General features: G+C 43.8%; 1 protein-coding gene across 2 annotated transcripts in view; it reads left to right on the forward strand.

Moving 5' to 3' along the window:
• Nucleotides 1–2,249: 2,249 nt before the first annotated feature.
• Nucleotides 2,250–20,399, forward strand: part of usp42 (ubiquitin specific peptidase 42) — a 96,258-nt gene continuing 78,108 nt past the window's right edge. For both annotated transcript variants that reach the window (XM_063059386.1, XM_063059385.1), the window contains exon 1: nucleotides 2,250–2,648. The gene's annotated coding sequence lies outside the window, so the exon portion shown is untranslated. The remainder of the gene's footprint in view (nucleotides 2,649–20,399) is intronic.

The raw sequence follows: 20,399 nt of genomic DNA on the forward strand, positions 1-20,399 counted from the left end.
GCCTGCCCCTCGGCCCAGAGAGATGCGCTCGGAGGTGTGTGCGGATGTCAATCACAGCGGGAGTCCGCCCCCGAGCAGAGAGAGACACGCTCAGAGGGGAGAGTGGCTGTCAATCACAGCGGGAGTCCGCCCCCTAGCTCGGATTGGTGAGAGGTCGTCAATCACATGATTAGCCCGCCCCTCGGCTCAGAGAGATGCGCTCGGAGGGGTGTGCGGGTGTCAATCACAGCGGGAGTCCGCCCCCGAGCTCAGAGTGGTGAGTGGCTGTCAATCACAGCGAGTCTGCCCCCGAGCTGAGAGAGACACGCTCAGAGGGGAGAGTGGCTGTCAATCACTGGGTGAGTCCGCCCCCGAGTTCGGGGTGGTGAGTGGCTGTCAATCACATGATTAGCCCGCCCCTCGGCCCAGAGAGATGCGCTTGGAGAGGTGTGTGGGTGTCAATCACAGCGGGAGTCCGCCCCCCGAGCTCAGAGTGGTGAGTGGCTGTCAATCACAGCGGGAGTCCGCCCCCCGAGCTCGGAGTGGTGAGTGGCTGTCAATCACAGCGGGAGTCCGCCCCCCGAGCTCGGAGTGGTGAGAGGCTGTCAATCACAGCGGGAGTCCGCCCCCCGAGCTCGGAGTGGTGAGAGGTTCTCAATCACATGATTAGCCCGCCCCTCGGCTCAGAGAGATGCGCTCGGAGAGGTGTGCGGATGTCAATCACTGGGTGAGTCCGCCCCCGAGCTCAGAGGGATGAGTGGCAATCAATCACAGCAGAAGTCCGCCCCCCGAGCTCAGAGGAGTGTGTGGCTGTCAATCACAGCGGGAGTCCGCCCCCCAGCTCAGAGAGATACGCTCAGAGGGGTGAGTGGCTGTCAATCACCGGATGAGTCCGCCCCCAGCTCAGAGAGATACACTCGGAGGCAGTGGGTGTTCATCACGGTGTGAACCTGGCTCCAAGCTTAGAGACATGGAAACAGACCAAAGAGGAGCTTGGTTAAGCAGCATCAATGGAGTGATATGTATTGATAGGCCCTTCATCCTGACTGGAAAGAAAGAAGACATAACTATATGTCACACTCAGGCAGGAAGAGAAAGGGAGTGTAAGTATTACCCCGAGCTCAGACAGACATGCACTAAGTGAGCCCATCCCTGACTTCAAGAGAGTCACGTATGTAAGGGGTTCTTCTTTCATGTTACTTGCAAAGTATAATAAAATGGCTTCTCTGTAAATTTAACTGCTGATGTAAAGGGTTCTCTGTAGCCGCATGTTTGGGTTATAATTACTGATAACGGGACTAGTATTCATTTGCTAACCAATTGGGATAGGTGTTATTCTTTCTTGTGTGTCTGTAAGCTGTTGTTTGCGCGGGATTTGGGCAGAACACGCCATAGGGAAGAAGAGAGAAGACGCACCCGAAGAGATGCTGTGACCCGGTGAGCGGGGGCTCGGGACCCGGCGGAGTTCGGAGCAGATCGAATGGTGGAAAGTGGATATTGCGTGAGCTCCAACGAATTATGTGTGCACAGACTGAATAAAGATATAGTGGCGCCTTTATTTTATATTTTGGTTCTCTATTAACCCCATAGTTCAAGTAAGAATTATAAAATCTTAATTATTTAACCGCATCCTGTGTAGGGCTTGTCATTACGGGGTACTGATTTGAAACAGGGGACAGACACATCGCACAGCATTCACCCAAACGAGAGTTCGAAGGTTTGGCCGGGCGGGGGGTTATCACCCCGAGATCATGCCACTAGGCAAAGCGAGTGTTACACATAAATGTATTAAGTGGGGGAGTGAGAGAAAAGTAGTATATCCAAACGAAGAGAAACGCACAGATATGAAAAGTTTAAACCGATATGGCCATATATCTGTAGACGTACCGTGGAGAGCATTTTGCCTGGTAGTGTCACCGTCTGGTATGGAGGCGCTAATGCATAGGATCAGAAAAAGCTACAGAGATTGTAAATTCACAACGGACACGAGCCCTCCTCACCATTGACAACATCTTCTAAAAAGGCGGTACTTGAAGAAGGCGGCATCCATTCTCATTACTACTATCAGGGAAGCGATAACACACTGCTGCCCCAAAACAATAAATGTTACGACACATGTGAGTGATAATAAACCAATTATGATTCCAATTTTGACGAGAGAGTATGACATATACATTCTTTGATAATAAATTGAAGCTGAGAAAGATGCAAACACGAGAAAGATGCGCTCTCTTTCCTGCTGCGTTCACATCCTGTCGATCATTGTTTGGTTGCAGTGCCGTAATCTGAAGGGCGGCGGTGGTAGAGAGCAAACTCAACCTCCACTCCCCATCCCTCACGCCGCCCGCCCTCCTCCAACTTTCTGCGGCGGCTGGTCGTATTCTCCTCCCGGCGCTGGCGGCGCTGCCGAGCATGTTTGGCTGCAGTGTCCTCAGTCCACCGGCAGTGGCGGTAGCGAACAGTCTACCCACCGCTCAACTCCTGTGGCGGCTGGGTCGTGTTCTCCTCCACACGCTGGCGGCGCTGTCGAACAGCTCCACATCCCCGCGGTGTGTTGTGGGCCCCGGATGTGCTGATTGTGAGCTCGCTCCGTGTCGTAATCGGTCGGGGGGTGGGGGGGGAGGAGGCGGAAGGCTGCCGTCGCCGCCGTCGTGATGGAAACACCCGAGGTAGGTACCGGTGGGGGAAGGGGGGAGAGCAACTCCGATCAACCCCTCCCGCCCAGCCGCTAGCCGAGGCCCAGCCTCCCGCTTCCCCCCCGCGATCCCGGGGCCTGCACCACCCTCCCGCCGCTCTTCAGTTACCGGCCTCGCCGGCGACTCTCCTCCATGGTTACTGCGTCCCCCCCCTTCCCCCTCGTGCTTCCAACCCGCCCTCCCCTCCTGGCCTGACTTACTCCCCGGGAGATCCGACCCTGCTCTTGGTGGTGTAGGCCCCGAGCCGCATCTCCCTGCCTTTTCCCCCCACCCACCCCATCCACAGAGGCGAGGGGGCGGCTGGGCGCGCACGTGTGCGCGCTTGCGCGTGTTCCCCCGCCGCCGCTTTGTCTTCCTTTTGCGCACCGAGAGGGTTTAATGTTGGCCATCTGGGTAGAAAGGATCAGGGTATCACTCCCAGACTGTGCCCTTCGGGAGAGGAGGCTTTGCACGCCAGCACGGAGGGGTGGGATGGGTGGATGCAGAGATAAAGTGGTGGTGTGGGCGGGGGGAATTGGGGAGGAAAGGAAAGGCGTTGAACTAGTTTTAAGGCACATCCTTTCCCTCGCTTGTCACCAGGGTTGGGTTCAGCGTGTCCGCCTTTTTTTTTGAATGAATGAGTTGTGTCACAAGTCACACTTACAACCAGCCGCACGTTTTACTAACCAGTAGCATCTGGGAGAGGGGTTTAAATAAAAGAATGGAGATTTGTATCGAAAAGCGAGTAAACTGCTTCACTAAAAGCGTTTTTTTTTTAATTTTTGCGTAGACTTGTGTTTGTTTTTGATAATTAGCTGCATTGACAGATTAAATTGAATTTCTGCTTGTAAACATTTTAGTTGAAAATTATCACTTTTTATACTTGCAAATGCAGGAACATGTAAACCCCGCCTCCGTTCATGGTTTATCTGATGGAACGTACTGTATAAAGTTATTTGCGATTTTTTTTCGCCTGCAATTTCAGAATTGCAGTGGGACATAAGATTCTGACATCCGAAAATTTAGTCCTTTTAAGGGCAGTATTGATCGGAAATAGGAAGGAGAGTATTGTTCACTTGCAAGTTACTAACTACTGGGAAAATGGGCTGAAAAATAGCAGCTAGAATTTAATGCAAAGTGTGAGATGTTGCACTTTGGTAGGAACAATCAGGGCCGGTCTTACACAGTGAATGGTGGGGCATTGAGGAGTGCTGTAGAACAAAGGCATCTGGAATTCAGGGCTATAATTCATTGAAAGTTGCATCACGGGTAGATAGGGTCGACAGGAAAGATGTAAATAAGATTGAGAGCTTAGAACAAATTTACCAGGATGTTGCCAGGACTTGAGGCCTGACTTATAGGGAAAGGATTTTATTCCCTGGAACATAGAGAATGGGGAGAGATTTGATAGAGGTATATACAATTATGAAGGATATAGGCAGGGTGAATGCGAGCAGGTTTTTTCCACTGAGGGTGGGTGGGACTACAACCAGAGTTCATGAGTTAAGGGTGAAAGGTGAAAAGTTTAAGGTGAACATAAGGGGAAATGTCTTCACTCAGAGGGTTGTGAAAGTGTGGAATGAGCTACCAGCACAAGTAATCCATGTGAGCTTGATTTCAACATTTAAGAGTAGTTCAGGTAGGTACATGGATGGCAGAGGTACGGAAGGCTATGGTCCCAGTGATGCTCGATGGGAATAGGCAGTTCAAATAGTTTGGCGTGGTCTAGATGGACCGAAGGACCTGTTTCTGTGCAGTACTTTTCTACGATTCTATGACCACCATACGAAGCAATTTGTACTATAATATTTTGTCAGAATTGTCAAATGACTTAATTTAAGAAACCACAAAAATACACACCTTGAATGCAAATCAGCACACTTGCTCATGAATGTCTTATCACCCGTGTACTTGACGTCTGGTCCACCTATTTCATTTTGTATAGAATATACTGCTAGATTTAACAATTGTGTTATTTTTAAATGACTGAATTTAATCAAAATTGTTGGTTTGCTTTCAACAAACACTTAGTGCACAGCTGGCTGTCCTTACACAGTCCAGTTTGATTCTTACACTGATGTTGTTGATTGGCATAGTTTAGCAACTTCTATTGCAAAGACGAAGGGCAATTCTGGGTTGTCATTTCATCCAAGTCTTGTCAGGGAAGCCCACGTTCCTGTGAATGAACTTTATGGCATGGTGATGTTATTTTTGCATGTACTATCTAGGAGCTCTCGTAGTTAGAAAACAATGACAGTTACTTTCCAACTTTACTTACCAAGGACAAGGATCTACCAGAATTGAACTATAATTTTTTCCCCCATTTTTATTTAATTTCTGAGTATCTTTCCTGCCATATTATTTCAAATGGGTGCTTTAGAGTTGGGATGGTAGCGTAGTGGTTAGCGTAACACTTTATAGAGTCAGCTGTAAAATCAGGGTTCAATTCCTACTGCTATCGTTAAGGAGTTTGTACGTTCTCCCGTAGCCACGTATATTTCCACTGGGTGCTCCGGTTTCCTCCCACATTCCAAAGACGTTAGAATTAGTGAGTTGTGGGTCAGTTATGTTGGCATTAGAAGTGTAATGATACTTGTGGGCTGTCCAACACAATCCTCACTATACTGATTTGACGCAAAGAGCGCATTTCACTGTATGTTTTGACGTACATATGACAAATAAAACTGATCTGTTATTTTTGTTAAATATTGATTTCCTCTGTTTGAGGTTCAGATGAAATGTCATGGTTGAAAAGAAATCGATGAACTTTTAAAATTATAATACGGAACTGGGGCAGTAAACGGTGGCTGCACTAGAAACTGATGAGCAGATTTGTTGATTTTCCAGTTGAGAATCAGGTTTATTATCGCCAGATCACTGGCATATGTTAAGAAATATGTTGTGTTGCAGCAGCGAAAGTATATATAGTGCAAAGAGAGCAAAAAAAAATATTGAGTAGTGTACATGGGTTTATTGGCCATTCAGAAATCTGGTGGCGGAGGGGAAGAAGGTGTTCTCAAACATTGAGTATCTGTTGTTGACAATGAAAATGGGCATGTCCTGGGTGACGGGGTTCCTTCATGATGGATGCCTCCTTTTTGAGTTATCACTTATAGAAAATGTCATTGATGCTGGGGAGGCTAGTGCCCATGGTGGAGTTTGGCTGAGCTTTTTGGAGCTTTTCCGATCTTTTGAAATGGCCCTCCATACCAGACGGTATCATTTTAGTCTTGTAAAGAACATAAATGGCAAACATCAGAAAAAATACATCACCTTACAATTTTGAAGCAAATACTGTTAGTGAACATTTAAAGATTAAAATTTGTTCTCATACATGTGCTGCAGGTTAGAAGCTATCATAGTTTTGTGTTTTTGTTTTAAGTGATTTTCTAATGCATGTAAGTACTGTTCTGAAGGATTTTATATTTCATGTTTCAGGCGATCATGTGTAGCAAATCCCATTTAAAATTTAAAATGAGAAGTGTTTAAAGTGCACTGTAGTCTTTACCTGGTCATTGAAGCTTAGAGTAATGTTGTCTAGCACTTTGGCCATGAGCCAAATGTGACCAATTAGGAATCCGGATATGAGTAACCACAGCTCTGACGAGTAAATAATGCGTAATAGATACATTGGGACTCAGATAGTCAACAGTGTGTCTGTTGTAAGATAATTCAAGGAAAGAAGTGTGTGTGAACATGTGTTATTGTTGTAAGCTTCTTCCCTGACTGTGTCCAGCAAAAAGGGGTACAAATTGTCCACCAGTATTTTTTATAAACCTACCAATTCCCACAGCTGTCTTTACTACTTCCCAACCTGTCTCCTGTAAAAATGCCATTTGCCTTTTCTGTGTTCCTTAATCTCTACTGCATCTGTTCCCACAATATAACTTTCCTTTCCAAGACATGAGCGATGTCCTCCTCCTCCTCCTTCCACCATTGATGCTGCCCTCACCTGCATCTCCTCCATTCTGCAGACTTCCACACTCATCCCATCTTCCTGCCACTCACAGGGATAGAGTTCCTCTTGTTCTCACCTACCACCCCATAAGCCTCCACAAATCACAAATATAAATACATAAGATGGCTTACAGCCCATGTGGACTTACACTTGTGGAGCAGCTTTCGTGCTTCATTCAGAATTCTTCAGCATTTTGCAGCCCGTGAAGTATTGTGGAATGTAGGAATCTGTTGTAATGTTTGACTACAAAAAGGTTTGCTAAGTCCAAATTGTCACTTAAATTAAATAGTATTTTCCATATTCCGAGGAGCATCCAAAATTGATTTGCAGACGTGTTTTGGGTAATCAGTCCAACTTGTGGAAACTAAACATTGGCTTTGTCCAGACGCAAGGAAAGATTTAGCAGTGTAATCAGTGGCTCTGGTGAAGATGATGTTAGTGTTGGAGGAGAATATTGGAAGTGTCTTTTATAACCATATAACAATTACAGCACCGATGTAAATATTGTGCTTGTATTAGGACCCTCAAAGAAATTTTCATAATTTTGGAATGATGTGCCTTTACAGTGTCAGCCCCTGCAGTTATTAATTTCTTGAGTGTCCTGATGCAGGGTCTCGCCCAAAAAGTTGGCTCGTTATTGTATACCACAGATGCTGCCTGACTTGCTGAGTTCCTCCTGAATTTTGTGTGTGTCACTCTTCATCATTTGAGTTTGTTCAATGAATTATGAAGCAGTTAAACAGCATCACTTTCATGTATTCTGCAGTTAACATCAAAGTTTGTTCTGTCACTACATCCAATACTTAGTGTGTGCTTTGATGTTTCATAGTTCACTATGCGTCTTGAGCAGAGCACAGAACTGTCCCAATCTAAAGCCTTTCAATGTTACTGATTATTTCATGAGGTATTTAATGGTTTCTCAGGCTAAAGATAAAAGATTATGATAACCTATAATCCAGAGCCTATGGTCTCACTTTCAGGGACTCTTAATCCCATGTTCGCTATTTGTTTCTTATTTATTTATTATTATTATTATTATTATTATTTTGCTTGTCTTTGTCATTTCTTTGTATTTACTTTGAATGCCGGCAAGAAGATGAATCTCAGGCAGTATACGACGACATAAATGTACTTGGGTAATTTTACTTTGAGGCTTTTGCACTTTGATCTTGTACAATGGTCACCACAGCGATTTTCCCAATTTCAGTCACGCTGTGTAGTAAATGTCGTAGTATAGTCATTAATTTGCTGGATTAGCACACAGAGGTCTGGACCGTTGATCCAGAGACTTGAGTTCAAATCCTTTAAAAGCAGTTGGGGAAATGTTTTCTCACTTGAATACAAAATTTTGCAATGCAGATTAAAAAGTTAATCTCCTATGGGAGGAAATCTGTTGTCCTGCCTGATGTGGACTTTATCCAAATATTGGATAACTTTTCTCAATAAATAAGTGAGAAAAATTTTGTGTTATTTATTTAATTGAGTTCTCTTCATCTAGTTTCAGGGCTTGCATGGAGATCTGATCACATTTCAGGTCATATTTATGCACAAATAGAGAAAATTCTGAAGCATTCACAAACTGTCTAGTATATTAGTGTAGTTGACTGCTTAGTTCAGAAACTCTTGGGAAGGACGATGTCTTCTGTCTTTGTGATATTTACTTCTGGTAATTGAATAAATAAAGATCACAATAACACAACTTCACTATACAGGTGTCAAACAACAGGAATTCTGCAGATGCTGGAAATTCAAGCAACATACATCAAAGTTGCTGGTGAACGCAGCAGGCCAAGCAGCATCTATAGGAAGAGGCGCAGTCGACGTTTCAGGCTGAGACCTTCCTATAGATGCTGCTTGGCCTGCTGCGTTCACCAGCAACTTTGATATATGTTACTATACAGGTGTCCCCTGCTTTTTGAACGTTTGCTTTACAAAACCTCGCTGTTACGAAAGACCTACAGTTACCCATTTTCACTAACAGAAGGTGTTTTCACTGTTACGAAAAAAGGCAGCGCGCTCCCCGAGCAGCCAAGCTCCTCCCCCGAAACTGCATTCTAGCCGGCATTGCTTAAACAAGTGCCTGTGAGCAGCCGTTAGCAAGGTGAGTTCTAAGGTATTGGGAAAAACCTAGAAGAGCTCGTAAGGGTGTTACACTTAACCTAAAACTAGACATAATTAAGCGTTTTGATCGTGGTGAACCAAGTAAGGACAAAGTGAGTTTGGCTTGTGGAAGTTGACAAAGATGATGTTGAAGAGGTTTTGACATCCCATGAACAAGAACTGATAGATGAAGAGCTGATGCGATTGGAAGAGGAAAGGATAACAATCGAAACCGAATGCAATAGCGAACAGACCGAAAGTGAACTCATCCAGGAACGGAACGTGAAGCAACTGCTTGAGATTTTTGCTGCAATGATTGCAGAAAAGTACAACTTTAATTTTGAAAGGGTACGTAGGTTTAGTGCATATTTGCAAGATGGTTTGAGTGCTTACAAAGAACTGTATGATAGAAAAATGCGCGAGGCTCAGCAGTCAAGCATACTGTCGTTTTTCAAGCCTTCCACGTCAGCCACAGCAGACGACGAACCTCGACCTTCGACATTGAGGCAGGCAGACATAGAAGAAGATGACCTGGCTGCCCTGATGGAAACAAACGATGATGAGATGACACCCCAGTGTCCCACCACCCCAACCCCTGGGCAGCGGACTGATACATTGCGGCGGAGAATGCAGCGGTAGCCGGGACGCACCCAGCACATCTTTAAGAAAAAAGCCGAAATAAACAAGCTAATTAATTAGGTGCCACCCGGCACATAAATGTCAGCCCAGATCAGAGGCGATTGCCAATTGCTTTTCTGCTTGTGGTATACCATAGGTTGTTGCAGTGTAAAGCTAATATATGTGCAATGTCCCTAAACTGTCACCATGAGAGCATTTCAGTTAATTCTGGTGCGGACAGTCCCAAGTCCAGCCTGGAAAAGAGGAGGGTTGGGCATGGGGCTAGCAACCGCATCCGAGAAACGCCAGCAGAAGCTCCAAAGACCCTGGGAGAGGAGGGATCTTCAGCAGGCTACACCTTGAAAGGTAGGCCCAGGAGAGAGAGGACTGGCCAGCTGCTGTTGGTGATCTATGCCCCAGTAGGATTGATAGACTTTAGAAGAAGTGGGCTTCAGTTGACCAACACACACAAAATGCTGGAGGAACTCAGCAGGTTAGGCAGCATCTATGGAATGAAATAAAAAGACGACATTTTGGGCTGAGACCCTTTATCGGGACCCTACCCCTCCATAGTTTATTTTATTTTGTTTATTCGCCTCCACAGATGCTGCCTGACCTGCTGAGTTAGTTCTTCCAGCATTTGTGTGTTGCTCAAGATTTCCAGTATTTGCAGAATCTCTTGTTCAAAGTAAATGTTTTATCAAAGTACATACAGGTTCCTGTATATACACTTTGAGATTATTTTCTTGCAGGCATTCACAGTAGATACAAAGAAACACAATAGAATCAACAAAAATGTGCATAGACGGACAAACAACCAATGTGCAAATACAAAAATAAAAACAAAATAATAAAAAGTATTAAACATTATTGAGAACGTGAGTTGTAGAGACCTTGAAAATAAGTCCATAGGTTGTGGAATCAATTCAGTGTTGAGGTGAGTGGTTTAGGAGCCTGGTGTTTGAAGAGTAACGACTGTTCCTGAACCTGATAACGTGGGACCTAAGTCTCTTGTACCTTCCTGATGTCAGCAGCGAGAAGCTTGTGTCTTCAGTTGATCTAGTTTCTTTAATTCTAAACAGTCAGTTTCCATATTTTAGGGAATTTTGTAGACAGCTCCTACCCATTAGATAGAGGTTGTTCAGGCACAATGTATATTGCCACCACAGAAACTTCCCTGCTAGTGGTGTGGGCTGTATTTAACAGAAACCCAATGGGAATTGTGTCCTTTATGTTTACCAACAAGGTTATTGGAATTGCTTGCATGAAGTTCCTTCATGAAAAGGCAGCAGAACATCAGTGTGTGACTTAATTGAAGCAGGAATTTGGTGGCTTTATTTTCATGGATTTTGGAGGGAAAACAAAATTTATGGATTTTTTTGATATCAAAAATGCAGCTTGCTTCACTTCCATTAACAGTGGAAACCAGACATGGTTGTTGGAGGGAAACGTCTTTAAATTAATATAAGTAGTTTAATGATGCATCTTGATAACGTACAGCTTTTGCATTGTCCTAATACCTGAAACATAGGAGTCATTGGCTTAACTTTTGTTGGGCGGGGTGCTGGCTTAATGGTTACTTCAACTGGAACTGCTTTAAATGACAGAATACATATTTTAACATTACTTCAGAAGTTCTGTCTCTTCATTTATAGAATCCTGTCCTATATGAGAAATTTGTTGCATTTAAATTGTAGACTGCTAAGGAATTCATTCTTCAGTCTGGCCAGAGGAACCAGCCTTTTCCTATTGATTCTCCACCCTGTTGCACTCCATCTTAAATAATACTTGCATTTCCCTCAATAATGTTTTCTCCCACAGACTTCAGTGTGTCCTTTGAACTAAACTTGCAGTGAAGAGGTTGTTTCCTATAGTGGGTGAGTCGAGGACCAGAAGGCACAACCTCAGAATCCCTGTCCCTTTAGAACAGAGATGAGGAATTTCTTTAGCCAGAGGTTGATAAATTCTTGATTATTCAGGGCATCAAAGGTTATGAGGAAAAGACAAGAGAATGGTGTGGAGAGGGATAATAAATAGTCATGAACGAATGGCGGAGAAGACTCGATGGACCAAATGGCCTAATTCTACTCCTATGCCTTATCGTCTCCTTGGCCTGCATGACCACACTTCTAGTTCCTTAAAAGTTATCAAGAATACAATTCCAACCTTTATTCCTTCCTTCCCACGTCCAGGCTTATGAAGTCAGTCAGGCTCGTGCAGATCACATGACCTTTCATTGTCTGGCATTGAACTTGCGCTACCTTCTCTGTAGCTCAGCTGACCGCTAAATATTTGCCCTCATAAGTAATTCATTATGCGTAGAGCATTGGGATTTCTGCATGATAATACTCTAAAATTACAAGCGACTCTGAGAAGCTTTGCTTCCATGGAGTGGGCTCATAGGCAAAACTAGGAAATGCTCCATTTAACTGCAGTCTTTACCTGTCGCTTTACTGCCTCCCACTTACATAATGTGAAGATACAGGTATTTATGTAATTACGGTGTGGAAAATTCTGACAGTTTAGAAGAGTGAGGGTTAATTTCGTTGGAAATTATCAAATACTGAAAGACCAAGATAGATTGGATGTTGAGAGAATGTTCCCTATGGTGGGGGAGTCTAGGAGTACAAGGATATTCCTTTAGAGCAGAGATTAGGTGGAATTTTTTTTAGTCAGAGGTTGGTGAATCTGGAATTCATTGCCACAGACAGCTGTGGAGATCAAGTCTTCGGGTATATTTGAAGTGAAGGTTGATAGGCTGTTGATTAGTAAGGATATCAAAAGTTACAGGGGGAAGGCAAGAGAATGGGGTTGAGAGGGATAATAATTCAGCCCTGATGGGATAGCAGAACAGTCTTGATGGCCTGAATGGTCTAATTCTGCTCCTTTGTCTTATGGTTTTATACATAAAATGTCTTGTAACTCCTCTTTCAGTTACTCCAAATACATTGCATGATAGAGAGACTTGGTCCCTTTGGTTGCTCTTGCTAATTTGATGATTCAGATGAAAATGATAGAAAATTTGTGTAGCCTAGGAAGTAAAAGATTGATGGGAATAACTAGACAGCTCTTTCGAAGATCAAAAGCACGATAAGCTAGATAATCTTGTTTGGTATGAATGTCTGATTCCTGTAAAATTGATATGGAGGTTTGTCAGCAACTTTTGGTTCTTGACAGATTTTTCTTTTGGCCTCTGATGGTATTGATGGATAGAAAGTGGATGCTACTCGCTGTTACTGAAATTATTTAGCATATTTCAATTTCCAATCTGGTCCTTTTGCTGTGTCTGTGGATTCTTTTTAATTGGGTTGTGTGTGATTAAAACAGTAGCCAGAAATGGTGGAAGGCAGTTTTGTTTGTGTATTTGGCAAAACATCACTGGCAATTTTCCCTACATTATTCATCGTACAAAAGTAATGAACTGTGTTAAACTACAGTTTCCCCCGCCATCCGAAGGTAGAGCTTTCCTATGAAACGGTTCGTAAGCTGGAATGTCGTAAAGCGAAGAAGCAATTACCATTTATTTATATGGGAAAATATTGTGAACGTTCGCAGACCCAAAAATAACCTACCAAATCATGCCAAATAACACACAAAACCTAAAATAACAGTAACATATAGTAAAAGCAGGAATGATATGATAAATATACAGCCTATATAAAGTAGAAATACTTCTGTACAACTGTTGCCTGCACTGTTCTCCATTGCGAAAATCTCACGCAAGCGCTCTTGGCAGAAACCACGGCGCAAGCGCTTTCGGCAGAAAATCTCACGCAAGCGCTCTCGGCAAAAACACTCTCTCCAGTAACCTTTAAGCTATGAAGCTGCCAAATCATACCAAATAACACATAAAAATACACAGTCGATATAAAGTAGAAATAATGTATGTACAGTGTAGCATCACTTACGGGAATTGGGAAGACAGCGCAGAGCACACTGATGATAGTGTGTTAGGCTGAGTCGTCGGAGGCTGGGGTGGTGCAGTGGTCCCCAAACTCCGGGCAGTGAACCGATGCCGATCTGCGAAGCATGCAGGGGTTCAGCGGTAGCCGGGACGCACCCAGCACATCTTTAAGAAAAAAGCCAAAATAACCGAGATAATTAATTAGGTGCCGGGTGGCGTCTAATCAATTAGCTTGTTTATTGTGGCTTTTTTCTTAAAGACGTGCTGGGTGCCTCCTGGCTACCGCTGCATTCTCCGCAAATTGGTATCTGTCCGTGATCCGAGGGCTGGGACCACTGGGGTGTCATCTCATCGTCAATCAGGGCAGGCAGATCATCTTCGTCTATGTCTGCCTGCCTCGATGTCGAAGGTCAAGGTTCATCGTCTGCTGTGGAAGGCTTGCTTGACTGCTTAGCCTCACGTATTTTTCTATCATACAGTTCTTTGTAATCACTCAAACCATCTTGCAAATATGCCCTACACCGACGTATCCTTTCAAAATTAAAGTCCTACTTTATCATTGCAGCGAAAATCTCACGCAGTTGCTTCACGTTCAGTTCCTGGACAACTTCACTTTCGATTCGTTCGCTACTGCATTCGGTTTCGATTGTTATCCTTTCCTCTTTCAATTGCATCAGCTCTTCATCTATCAGTTCTTGTTCATGGGATGCCAAAACCTCTTCAACATCATCTTCATCAACTTCCACAAGCCAAACTCACTTTGTCCTAACTTCGTTCACCATGATCAAAACGCTTGATTATGTCTAGTTTTATGCTAAGTGTAACACCCTGACGAGCTCTTTCAGGCTTTTCCGATACCTTAGAACTCATCTTGCAAACAGCTGCTCACAGGCAGGTGTTTAAGCAATGCCGGCAAGAATGCAGTTCCCAGTCCAGGGGAGAGCGGCTGCTTGGGGCGTGCGCTGTTTTTTATTGCGCGCTGCTTTTTTCGTAAGTGAAAACACCTGTTAGTGGAAACAGGTAACTAATGTAGGTCTTTCATAACAGTGAGGTTTCGTAAAGCGAACATTCGAAAAGCAGGGGACACCTGTATTTAATTCCTACCCTTTTAAGCATTATTTTCTCAACACTTTCTTCCATGCTGTCCTGCCTCGCTTAGTAGTCGCAAAATGTTTATTGCCATTTTCTCTATTGACAATTGTTCCAGAAGTATGATATTGTGCAATTTTCTACTCATGTCTGTTTTTGTAATGGTTTGATGGACTATTGTTTTCTCATGTGTTTTGTTAGCAGGTTTTTATGACTTGTACCTATAAATTCAAAATACATCTATATACTGCTAAAACTCTCATGCTCTGTCTGTCTGTTTCTGACCTTCAGTTAGCGCAAACGGTGTATTAGAGCGGCACTTTTTTTGGCTAAATCGAATTAAAATGCGCTAACTTAGAAAATGCAGGTAAAGTTTAGGGTTATATATTCATATAAAATTGCCCATTCGCCAAAAATCAACAGGCTGCCTTTTACCCGAGACCCGATCGGCCATCATGGAAATCGGGACGCCACAGCCCGACGCATGCGCACGGCCAGCCTCAGCAGCACCTCACGATGCTCACAGAGCCGCTTCCACCTTCCATAGAGATCGCAATGCCACGCCACGACGCATGCACACGGCCAGCCTCAGCAGCTTGGAGGCTTTGGTGTTACTGCTTCCTATCTTCTATCAAGCATTAGGGTAAAAATATATGAATAGTCTAATTATGCCGCGTGGAAAGAGAAGGGGGACCTTATGGTCAAGAGATGACACCAAACATCGTCGGGAAGCAGCAAGGAGAGGGAGAGAACAACAATTGAATGAGGCCAGGGCCACACGACTCCAGGATCAAAGAGTCAGGACAAAAAAGATGAGAGAAGACGAGACAGAGGAGGACAGGCATGCACGTCTCCAAAATGACAGTAATAGTGAGGTTGTAACAGTAGTAGTGAGGTTGGGGATGGCATTAAGCAGGAAATTAGAAATGCGTGCAATAAAGGAACAGCAGTTATAATGGGTGACTTCCATCTACATATAGATTGGGTGAACCAAATTGGTAAGGGTGCTGAGGAAGAGGATCTCTTGGAATGTATGCAGGATGGTTTTCTGAACCAACATGTCGAGGAACCAACTAGAGAGCAGGCTATTCTAGACTGGGTATTGAGCAATGAGGAAGGGTTAGTTAGCAACCTTGTCGTGCGAGGCCCCTTGGGTAAGAGTGACCATAATATGGTGGAATTCTTCATTAAGATGGAGAGTAACATAGTTAATTCAGAAACAAAGGTTCTGAACTTAAAGAAGGGTAACTTTGAAGGTATGAGACGTGAATTAGCTAAGATAGACTGGCAAATGACACTTAAGGGTTGACGGTGGATATGCAATGGCAAGCATTTAAAGGTTGCATGGATGAACTACAACAATTGTTCATCCCAGTTTGGCAAAAGAATAAATCAAGGAAGGTAGTGCACCCGTGACTGACAAGGGAAATTAGGGATAGTATCAATTCCGAAGAAGAAACATAGAAATTAGCCAGAAAAAGCAGCACACCTGAGGACTGGGAGAAATTCAGAGTCCAGCAGAGGAGGACAAAGGGCTTAATTAGGAAGGGGAAAAAAGATTATGAGAGAAAGCCGGCAGGGAACATAAAAACTGACTGTAAAAGCTTTTATAGATATGTAAAAAGAAAAAGATTGGTTAAGACAAATGTAGGTCCCTTACAGTCAGAAACAGGTGAATTGATCATGTGGAACAAAGACACGGAAGACAATTGAATAACTGCTTTGGTTCTGTCTTCACTAAGGAGGACATAAATAATCTTCCGGAAATAGTAGGGGACCGAGGGTCTAGTGAGATGGAGGAACTGAGGGAAATACATGTTAGTAGGGGAGTGGTGTCAGGTAAATTGAAGGGATTAAAAGCAGATAAATCCCAGGGCCAGATGGTCTGCATCCCAGAGTGCTTAAGGAAGTAGCCCAAGAAATAGTGGATGCATTAGTGCAAACACAAGGAAATCTGCAGATGCTGGAATTTCAAGCAACACACATAAAAGTTGCTGGTGAACGCAGCAGGCCAGGCAACATCTATAGGAAGAAGTACAGTCGACGTTTCGGGCTGAGATGAAGGGCGGGGAAAATGCTAGAGTCAGTTATCAAAGATGTGATAACATCACATTTGGAAAGCGGTGAAACCATTGGACAAAGTCAGCATGGATTTGTGAAAGGAAAATTATGTCTGACGAATCTCATAGAATTTTTTGCGGATGTAACTAGTAGAGTGGATAGGGGAGAACCAGTGGATGTGGTATATTTGGATTTTCAAAAGGCTTTTGTCAAGGTCCCACAGAGGAGATTAGTGTGCAAACTTAAAGCACACGGTATTGGGGGTATGGTATTGATGTGGCAGACAGGAAGCAAAGAGTGGGAATAAACGGGACCTTTTCAGAATGGCAGGCAGTGACTAGTCGGGTACCGCAAGGCTCAGTGCTGGGACCCCAGTTGTTTGCAATATATATTAATGACTTAGATGAGGGAATTAAATGCAGCATCTCCAAGTTTGCAGATGACATGAATCTGGGGGGCAGTGTTAGCTGTGAGGAGAATGCTAAGAGGATGCAGGGTGACTTGGATAGGTTGGGTGAGTGGGCAGATTCATGGCAGGTGCAATTTAATGTGGATAGATGTGAGGTTATCCACTTTGGTGGCAAGAACAGGAAAACAGATTATTATCTGAATGGTGGCCGATTAGGAAAAGGGGAGATGCAACGAGACCTGGGTGTCATTGTACACCAGTCATTGAAAGTGGGCATGCAGGCGGTGAAAAGGGTGAGTGGTATGCTGGCATTTATAGCGAGAGGATTCGAGTACAGGAGCAGGGAGGTACTACTGCAGTTGTACAAGGCCTTGGTGAGACCACACCTGGAGTATTGTGTGCAGTTTTGGTCCCCTAATCTGAGGAAAGACATTCTTGCCATAGAGGGAGTACAAAAAGGTTCACCAGATTGATTCCTGGGATGGCAGGACTTCCATATGATGAAAGACTGGATCGACTAGGCTTATACTCTCTGGAATTTAGAAGATTGAGGGGGGATCTTATTGAAACGTGTAAAATTCTAAAGGGATTGGACAGGCTAGATGCAGGAAGATTGTTCCCGATGTTGGGGAAGTCCAGAATGAGGGGTCACAGTTTGAGGATAAAGGGGAAGCCTTTTAGGACCGAGATTAGGAAAAACTTCTTCGCATGGAGAGTGGTGAACCTGTGGAATCCTCTGCCACAGGAAACAGTTGAGGCCAGCTCATTGGCTATATTTAAGAGGGAATTAGATATGGCCCTCGTGGCTAAAGGGATCAGGGGTATGGAGAGAAGGCAGGTACAGGGTTCTGAGTTGGATGATCAGCCATGATCATACTGAATGGCGGTGCAGGCTCGAAGGGCCAAATGGCCTATTCCTGCACCTATTTTCTGTGTTTCTATGACAACAATAGGCACAGACGGAGGAGAGGACAATTAATCCGATCAGGCCAGGGCTGCACGACTCCGGGATCAGAGAGAGAGAACAAATGGTTGAAGAGATGAAGAGACAAAGGATGAAAGGGCTGTGTGTCTGTAGAATGACAAAAACAGGTAGAGAAGGAGGAGAGAGGAAGAGACAGGAGAAAAGGAAAGATCAACTCGAGAATATGCGGCACAGAGTAATTATTGCGAGAGTTGGTGAAGACGACAATGGCCACTTTCGACGACAATACCTCGACAGAGAAAGAGCAAGGCAAAATGCACGACTGGCATGCCGTCACATTTCTGCTGATGTTGGTTCGATGACCAGAGTATGCCCTCACTGTCGTGCCTTCCTATTCACTGGAGAAACTGCACATTTCTGCTGTATGAAGGGACAGGTCAGGATAGGCAATTTGCAGTCTCTGCCTAATGAACTCCTCAATTTGTACAGCAATGATGAACCTATTGCAAACGAGTTAAGGAAGAACATCAGACGATACAATGACCTTCTCCAAATGACATCCTTTGGTGCCAAAGAAGTCATTCCAACTAGGAATCGATGGAATCCTTCTGTGATTATTCAAGGCCAAATCCATCATTACATCGGACATTTAATTCCAGACCTGACCCAGCAAGCCCAATTACTTCAAATTTACTTCATAGATACTTAATGTTCATTCTGGTCACATATTTGTCTTGCTATGCGTCTTTCTTCTTTAATAAGCTGAGTTTTTCTTCTTTAATTTCCAAATCAAAGAAATAGCAATAGCATTCAGGAAAATTTAATGTTCATTCTGGTCACATCAGACTGCACTACCCTTCTGTCAAAGGGTGCCCCAACAGGTCACCCTGTTGTCTAGTTTATTATAGAAGTAGGTATACAGTATAATCCCTGAAATTCGTCTTCCCAAAGTCACAAAATAAGAACCATGGAACCAAGATCATCAAATGTTAAAACCCCACTCCCATGTGCAAAAAACATGCAAATGGCAACAAAAAAAGTTAAATCATAGTGAGAGGTTGGTGGACAGCGCTGAACACTCACCCACCTTGATTTTAGTCTTCCTTAGTGAGCGATGGAGTCAATCATGGGCTCACGTCCCATCTCCCATCCACTACATAATGTACTGGGGCACAGGAGTACATTCAGCCAGAGACTCATTCCACCGAGATGCAACACTGAGCATCATAGGAAGTCATTCCTGCCTGTGACCATCAAACTTTACAACTCCTCCCTTGGAGGGTCAGACACCCTGAGCCAATAGGCTGCTCCTGGACTTATTTCCATCTGGCATAATTTACATCTTATTATTTATGGTTTTATATTGCTATATTTATACTCTATTCTTGGTTGGTGCAACTGTAACGAAACCCAATTTCCCTCGGGATCAATAAAGTATGTCTATCTATCTATCTCCTGGCTTCCTGACCTTCGTAATTTTATTTTATGTTCAGATTTTTTCCCCCCAAGTTCACAGCTTTAGGAAGATCCTCCTAGTAACTTGTTAGCTGATGTAATTCAAGATTCAAGTTTATTAGTCACGTGTACTTTGAACGCTCCATTTGCAGTAACAACCAACATACCCAAGGGTTAGCTGGGGATGCTTGCAAATGTCACCACACACCTGGTACCATCATTGCATGTCTGCCATGGTCGACCTCAAGTTGTGCTAACTCAGAGTTGTAGGAATTAACATATATACATATATATTAATAACTTTATGGGAGTTTGATTACATGCAAGGATATCTATAAATCCGTTGTTTGTAACTCAGGAATGGCTTCTCTCTGTGTCCTAACTCAGGCCCAGGTTCATTCAGCCACCTCCTCTGATGCTTTGACTTCAAAATCTTAATATAGTTTTAAAATTCTTCCATGCACTTGTCTTTCTTATACCTGAGACTTCCTCCTGCTCTTTGACCGTCAGATAGTTGCACTCTTTCTGATTCTATTGGTGACCATTGGCTGCCAAATCCATTCCCCCCCTCCTGTCCTAACTCTCAGAACCCATCTTCAATCCTACCATTTGCTGCAAAGCATTGGTCATCTGGCATGGAATCAATATTTTTTTGCTCGTCATTACAGAAATGTGGCTGAGAGCAGGGCAGAACTGGCAGTTTATTGTTCCAGGATATAGATGCTGCAGGTTTGAGGTGAGGAGGAAGTTGACTTCTTGTTATAACAGTGCTTGAAAGAGGTTATTCCTAGAGGATCATTCAATGAAGCTATATGGGTAGACCAGAAGCTGGAAAGGGAAGGTCACATCGATGTGACTGTATTAGCCACCCCAGTAATCAGTGGAAACAGAACTGCAAATGTATGGGGCGACTGTAGATCTCTCTTGGCATGGTAGTGTAGGGGTTAGTGTAATGTTATTACAGAGCCAGTGACCTGGATTCAGTTCCTCTGCTCTCTGTAAGGAATTTGTACATTCTCCCATGATCATATGGGTTTCCTCCTGGTGCAGTTTTCTCTCACCTTCCGAAAATGTATGGGTTTGCAGGTGAATTGGTCACATGTGTAATTGGGCATCGCAGGCCTGTTAGGCTGGAAAGACCTATTACCATGCTGTATCTCAAAATAAACAAAATAATTCTCTGTCAAGTACTTTGCAGTATTTCTATTACTGGTGTTATACAAATG

The sequence above is a fragment of the Mobula hypostoma genome, chromosome 9 (assembly GCF_963921235.1).
Source record: "Mobula hypostoma chromosome 9, sMobHyp1.1, whole genome shotgun sequence".
Taxonomy (NCBI): domain Eukaryota; kingdom Metazoa; phylum Chordata; class Chondrichthyes; order Myliobatiformes; family Myliobatidae; genus Mobula; species Mobula hypostoma.